Source organism: Cajanus cajan, chromosome 9 (assembly GCF_000230855.2).
Source record: "Cajanus cajan strain Asha chromosome 9, NIPB_CcT2T_4, whole genome shotgun sequence".
NCBI classification, from domain to species: domain Eukaryota; kingdom Viridiplantae; phylum Streptophyta; class Magnoliopsida; order Fabales; family Fabaceae; genus Cajanus; species Cajanus cajan.
The window spans coordinates 39,795,638-39,801,637 of NC_138525.1; positions in this window are offsets into that span (position 1 = coordinate 39,795,638).

Below are 6,000 nucleotides of genomic sequence, written 5' to 3' on the forward strand. Positions count from 1 at the left end.
ACAATTTGGATAGCTTTTCTTGAGCCCCTTGTTGAATTCAATTGATGGTACCATCATGGATTTATTTTGTTTTTTTCTTTTTTTGACGGCCCTAACTTTTGCCTAAAACACCCTTTTGTGATGTCTTAGCGGGCTTTTGTATTCATTTTGTAACCCTAACTTTTGCCTAGGTCACCCTTTTCGTGGGATTCCTAGCGGGTTTTTGTCTTCATTTTGTAACCCTAACTTTTGCCTAGGTCACCCTTTTGTGGGATTCCTAGCGGGTCTTTTGCTCTTATTTTTGCGCAGTCCCCTTTTTGGGTTTCCTGCCGAGCTTATTATCTTTAGGATTTCTTTTATCCATGATGGCACTTATTGATGCCAAGAAAAGGTGCTCCAAGCTGTCATGCACATTTCCACATAAAAATGATGCGGGTTTATTGTTATCAAGATGATTTTAACCTCATTTATGCTTATTCAAACAGGGTTAAAATAATGTGGTCTAGAATTTTATTGCAAGCAAGAAAAGAAGCAATAAAGAATTAATGAAGAATGATTTTATTATAATCGCAGCGGAAACATGTGCCCTATCGAGGCTCGGGGGTCGGGCTGTCCCCGAGGAGTGATCTCTAATAGTCACTGAGTCTATACATCCCTATTGGAAGGAGAAAAACATTTTGACGACGACGACCGGCCTTGACGCTTGTGAACCGGCCTTCCTAAAGATCTGGCTTAAAGAACGTCGAGAAGGATCTTGATTCCTCTTCGTTCTTTGATCTTTAACAGGGTTGTATCCTAACCCTTGTTTTCCCGGATTGTCCTTGATAATGGGTAGCTCCGGGATTCCTTGGGAGTCCTTGCCTAATCCTTGTCTTGGCAAGTATCCGTTCTTTGTGAGCATATGAGCTACCTTCTTCATTTCTCGGGGAAACGTTTCAACATTGGCAATTTCCAATGCTTGGAAGGCGGTTTCCAAAGCTTCCTCTGCTGCATCCACATAAGGTATGTTGGATGGCTTGCTGATGAGTATGTCATCTTCAGCTTGCACGGTCACCATCTTGTCACCCATTATGAACTTGACTTTCTGGTGGAGCGTAGAAGGAACAGCTTTCGCATCATGAATCCAAGGTCGGCCGAGGAGACAGCTGTATGCGGGAGTGATGTCCATCACTTGAAATTCGACGTTGAAGATAGTGGGTCCAATTTGGATTGGAAGATTGATCTCTCCCACCACTTCTCTTTTAGATCCATCGAAGGCTCGAACGATCATGTTGCTCGGGCGCATTTGGATTCCCTTGATTGCCACTTGCTCGAGCGCTCTTTTTGGCATTACGTTCAAGGAAGATCCATTATCTACCAAGACTTTAGTGATGTGATACTCCTTGCACTTTATAGAGATGTGCAAGGGCTTGTTGTGGTTTGATCCCTCGGCGGGGATTTCTTCATCGATGAAGGTGAGGTGATCATTAGCCTTGATGTGACTAACAATCCCCTCAAACTCGTCTTGGGAGATAGTGTGCGACACGTATGCCTCGTTCAAGACTTTCAACAGAGCTTGCCAATGCGATTCGGAGCATAGGATCAACGACAACAGCGTAATCTTTGCTGTCGTCCTATGAAGCTGATCCACGATGGAGTACTCGCTCTGTCGGATAAATTTTAACAGCTTGTCAGTCTCCTCCTCGGATTCTTTTTCCTCGGTTTTCTTTTCTTCTTTTTCTTTATTCTTGGGGGCTTTGTTATGAAGATCATCGGGAGTGTAGATCCTACCACTCCTAGTCATGCCCCCAAGTCCAACGATGTTGGAGATATTGCTGTCGGCAGAAGAGTGGATGTCGTATATCCACGGCACAGCCTTATTTGATTTGTAAGGGAAAGGCCTTGGAACTGTGATCCTTAATGGTGTTGGACCTTCCCCTTTGTTTGTCTTGATTACCAACAACGGAGTTGACGTGTGCTCGCTTGGCGCGGTTGTTGGCTTACACTTGATAACGAACGGCGTGTGATCCATTCTTTGAATATACGCATCGATTATTTCTTTCTTTTTATTAATGTTTATTAATGATTTATTGGGAGGGATGTATGAAATGCAAATCTAGATCCCTCCATGATCTTTGATAAGAATGCATGATATGAGATGATGGCGATGAATATGCATGCATTGTGTTTATTCAACTAAGCATTATCATGTTTTTAGGATGTCCCTAAGATGATGCATGATATTGCTTGGTTTGGATAAATGACCCTTTTTTTTCTTTTTTTGGGTATTTTTTATTTTATATATTTTTTGTATTTTTTGGGTGAAAAGGGAAACTACCTATATGAATGTGATGAAGGTAGATGTTAACACCGTATAATGGAAGATTCTTATTCCTATTTATTCTTATTTTTAAAAGAATAGGAATGTTGTATGTTTAAAGAAATGCAATGTATGCTCAAACAATTTCACATAAACAATGCACAAACAATTCACTCATCCACGAACAGTCACGAGCGAATCACGAGGTAGGGGTATCCTGCAGAAAAGTGCATATTCAAGGTGGATCTAACTGTTCTCACCGGTCTGAGGCCCCCAAGGTGCCCCCATTATAGGGACCCAATTCCTCTCATCGTAGGTCGATGGAAAGCTCCAACGCACCGTCGGACTCAAGTTCATGGTTATCACCTTGAGTGATGTTTTCCGACAACGGTCTACGGGCACCTATAGACCCATTCGACAACCGGCCGTACTAACATCCACTCCCTATGGTTAATCACTCATGCCCCCGGGTATAGAGGGAACTGTTGTGTGCAAAGGTTTGTGTGCAGTTTTTATTTCAAACAATTGCGTAAATTTTAAAAATACAACAGTTATTAAAGCCAAATAGATAAACATGTTATCATACAAGTGAGGTGTAATAAAGTAATTTTTAACTATTATTTGTTAAAAATAATCTGTCACTAAATGGGACTGACTCTCGAAGCATCCCCAGCGGAGTCGCCATCTGTCGCCACCGGCCCGAACGGGCCTCGGCGATCGCGAAGACGGTCGAGCTCGCTTTTATTTTAGTTTTGAAAATGTATTGGATTATTAGAACGACTTGTTCTCAAACTGAGACCTTGTCGATCTTATCCAATTTATTTATTAAATGTCTCACCAATCCATGTTAATCCCAAGCGGGACCCTCCATGGATTAGCGGTTTTCGTAAAAGGAGGGTTCTTTGGAGTCGCCACCAATGTTTTACTCAAAACATTGGAAAAAGGGATAAGGCAATCGATTCAAAAATCGACTTCGGCCATTACAACCAGAGTCGGGTAAGGGAGTCGGTTACGTGTGAGGAAGGTGTTAGCACCCCACAGCGCCCCTTTCGGGTTCCCTATGACAGATTATTTCTAAAAATAATAGTACAAAATTATTAAATTACCCCTATTTATTCTAAACGATTATGAACAAGATATCTACATGGCGAATAAATTAGAGATGCTATGCAACAATCAGAAAGCAGTAAAAAGAAGGATTTTGAAGAAGAAACCTTTGAAGCGTGCTTTTATATATTTCGTAAAACTGGGAAGCTTTTTGGCGTTCCCTCGCTCTACAAGCCCGCTCGCTCCCTCCTATAAAATTTTGACTACGGAAATCCGGAGGATTTCCCTTCGACTAGGTTCGATCCTCAAGCAAAATGGCTCGGGGCTCAAGAACTTCGTCGGATCAACTCTCCGAGTGATTTCTAGGGCAGAACACTGCTCAAAAACCCCAGAATACTCAAGGAGAGGGTTGAAACTATGTATAAAAGTGTGGAATGACGTCCAATTGACGTCATATTTATAGGGAATAGGCGCAATACGGGCTACAGAATCAATACGGCCGTATTGAAATTTTTGAACTTCAATACGGTCGTATTGAGTTCAATACGGTCGTATTGAAATTCAGAAATTTCAATGCGCCCGTATTGAGTTCACTGCGGCTGTATTGAAGCTTCAATACGGTCGTATTGATTTCAGTACGGCCGTATTGAAGTTTCAGAAACTTCAATACGCCGTATTGAGTTCACTGCGGCCGTGTTGAAGCTTCAATACGGCCGTATTAAGTTTAGTACGGCCGTATTGGGCTTCATTCACTCCACTTCCTTATTTTAAACTACTCTAAGACCTCTAAACCTACAGATAGCCATCCTATGGTCTTCTAGGAGTCCTTCTGGCTGACTTTCCTTCGATCTTTGAGGGTCTTCGAGTTTTATTTCCGACTCGGACAATTTTAGGGGTCTACAGTCGCCTCTCCAGGCTCGTGCATACCTCGGTGCTTCTGACAACCTCGGTAGCTTGAGTACCGCCTCTCCAGGCTTAGCTTCGCTCGTCCTTCGAGCCGGAAGCTGCATACCTCCGTGTTTGTGACGACGGGGTAGCGTGAGTTTGCCCTCTCCAGGGTCTGCGGTTTGCCCTCCCCAGGGTTGCGTACCTTCGTGCTTCTAGTCACTTTGGTAGCGTGAGTTTGCCCTCTCCAGGGTCTGCGGTTTGCCCTCCCCAGGGTTGCGTACCTCCGTGCTTCTAGTCACTTTGGTAGCGTGAGTTTGCCCTCTCCAGGGTCTGCGGTTTGCCCTCCCCAGGGTTGCGTACCTCTGTGCTTCTAGTCACTTTGGTAGCGTGAGTTTGCCCTCTCCAGGGTCTGCGGTTTGCCCTCCCCAGGGTTGCGTACCTCCGTGCTTCTAGTCACTTTGGTAGCGTGAGTTTGCCCTCTCCAGGGTCTGCGGTTTGCCCTCCCCAGGGTTGCGTACCTCTGTGCTTCTAGTCACTTTGGTAGCGTGAGTTTGCCCTCTCCAGGGTCTGCGGTTTGCCCTCCCCAGGGTTGCGTACCTCCGTGCTTCTAGTCACTTTGGTAGCGTGAGTTTGCCCTCTCCAGGGTCTGTGGTTTGCCCTCCCCAGGGTTGCGTACCTCTGTGCTTCTAGTCACTTTGGTAGCGTGAGTTTGCCCTCTCCAGGGTCTGCGGTTTGCCCTCCCCAGGGTTGCGTACCTCCGTGCTTCTAGTCACTTTGGTAGCATGAGTTTGCCCTCTCCAGGGTCTGCGGTTTGCCCTCCCCAGGGTTGCGTACCTCTGTGCTTCTAGTCACTTTGGTAGCGTGAGTTTGCCCTCTCCAGGGTCTGCAGTTTGCCCTCTCCAGGGTCTGCGGTTTGCCCTCCCCAGGGTTGCGTACCTCTGTGCTTCTAGTCACTTTGGTAGCGTGAGTTTGCCCTCTCCAGGGTCTGCGGTTTGCCCTCCCCAGGGTCTGCCTCGACGTTTCTGACGACGTTGGCAGTGTGAGTTTGCCCTCTCCAGGGATTTGTGATGATTTTGTCTCCACAGTCCACGATGCTACTTTGACGATTGTTTTTGATTTTTGTGCCACTGAGGGCTGGATAACGCAGGGATCCGTCTAGGGGATGTGCAGTTACTCATAGGTTCTTGTGTCCCAACTTTCCATTGCGTAGTTGGTGCCCACTGGGAAATTCTGATTCCGTGGGGATGCAGACACAAAGATGCTCTTCCTGAGGTGAGCGATGCCTTATGATTGGCTGACGTCCTTTCGACGTTGGTGGAGTATCCCGGTTATCCTTATTCGGGTGACTCTTTTGATTTTTTTGGTTTTGTTGCCTCTGCGTAGGCTGTCATCCGCTGGGGGATTCTGTCATTTTGATCTTGATTGGCCTCTTCTGTTAGGCGGATCATCTTGACGTTCAATGATTGGCTGAATGCCGATTTCCGCTTGGGGAATGATTATTGATTTTTTTTGATTTTCCCTTTTTGAAGGAGTGCCTCTGAGTAGGCGAATGATCTTGATGTTCAGTGTTCGGCTGAGTGCCGGATTCCGCTTGGGGAATGGTTATTGATCTTTTCGATTTTTCTCTTTTTGAAGGGGTGCCTCTGAGTAGGCGAATGGGGATTGAAGATCTTATGTATCCCAGAGTATTATTTAGAAAGCCTCTTCAGGCTTAGCTTCACTCGTCGCTCGAGTTGGAAAGCTATCTTCCACTGAGGAAGTCAAAGTCCTTTGACTCGGATATTCTG